This window comes from Erigeron canadensis, chromosome 5 (assembly GCF_010389155.1).
Source record: "Erigeron canadensis isolate Cc75 chromosome 5, C_canadensis_v1, whole genome shotgun sequence".
Classification (NCBI taxonomy): Eukaryota; Viridiplantae; Streptophyta; class Magnoliopsida; order Asterales; family Asteraceae; genus Erigeron; species Erigeron canadensis.
Window position 1 is genome coordinate 29888065 of NC_057765.1, and position 1408 is coordinate 29889472.

The following is a 1408-nucleotide window of genomic DNA, read 5'->3' on the forward strand; positions in this document are numbered from 1 at the left end:
CCTTAAGATAATCGGGCGTCTCCATGGCACGACCCATTATCATCATTGTTATTATTATTACGGCACTTGATTGACAGCTTGTGCTATGAATTGAATTATTGGATTGTAATCGGACTTGAATAAAATGGTAGTAGTAGTGGCTCAAGCATTTACTCATCTAAGATAATGGAATTAGACCCTTGTGGTCATATGACAAGGACTTATTTACATGGGTTATAATGAGTTGAACAAATGATTATCAAAGGATGAATTGGAAATATTCATGGAAATTGGTGATATTGAAATGATTTTGGTAACCGAATGATTTTGGTATGATATACGATTAATCGATTTATATACTTTTTCTCTCATGATGATTTGACAAATGAGAACCTGAAATTTTACTATAGATTCTCCAAGTCTTGACATGACATTATGGTATTTGGAAACTTGATAACATGATATGAAAATTTTGTCGATCATATGGTTTGGATATTTCGAAATGTAATAGTAATCAGTTTTTCTAAGTATTAAAACGGTGATGTACCAAGATTTATATAAAAACCTATGCACTCACCAACTACGTTTTCGTAGTTGACACTTTTTCTTCATGCTTTTCAGGAAATAAGCTTAAGCATTTAGGATTTATATGCTTCATGATTATTTGTGTTGCCCTTTGGAGTCAAAGATCAAACCTTGTGATAGGCAATGGAATCCGCCTTGATCATTGTAGTATACTACTTCATGTGTTTGTTATTTCTTTCGCGAACTTAATATTCAAGTACGGTGGACGCATTTGTACTTGGAAATTGGTTCACATGCTTGTACATTTGTAAATTCTTTTATCAAATAAAACTATGGTGAATGTTATTTATAATCCTTTGTTTTGAATACTCGACTTTCTGTACATCTCATTGTTCCGCCTTAGTTGGGGTGTTACAATGTAGAAGCATGTGATTATTTGTTTGTGTCATTGTGTGTAAATACAAGAAGTCATGTATTTTTTTACAATAAGAAAGAGAAGCAACGAAGCGTACTGACATATAAAGCATGTATAAATGTACATGACTCTATATTACTCACACTAGGTATCTGTTTGTATTTCTATACCTAAAGATATAGGAAACTATCTAAACTCTGAGCCCTTGTGTCATCTAGAAATATGTCACCTAGAAACATATGGCCATTTAAAAGAATAAAGGCAGATATATTATGAATTAACATATTTGGAGAAAGATAGAGAAAGAGTGAAATATGGAAAAATGTATCTGGTTGTATTATTGTGGAAGATAAACTTACAAATTATATATATACAAAAGTGTTAACAGCCTCTAACTACTTCTAACAACTCTTAACTAATTATCTTGTAAACTGTACACTTTCATCCTTAAGTTATCTTTATTTACAACTCCAGTCCTTGTATTTACAT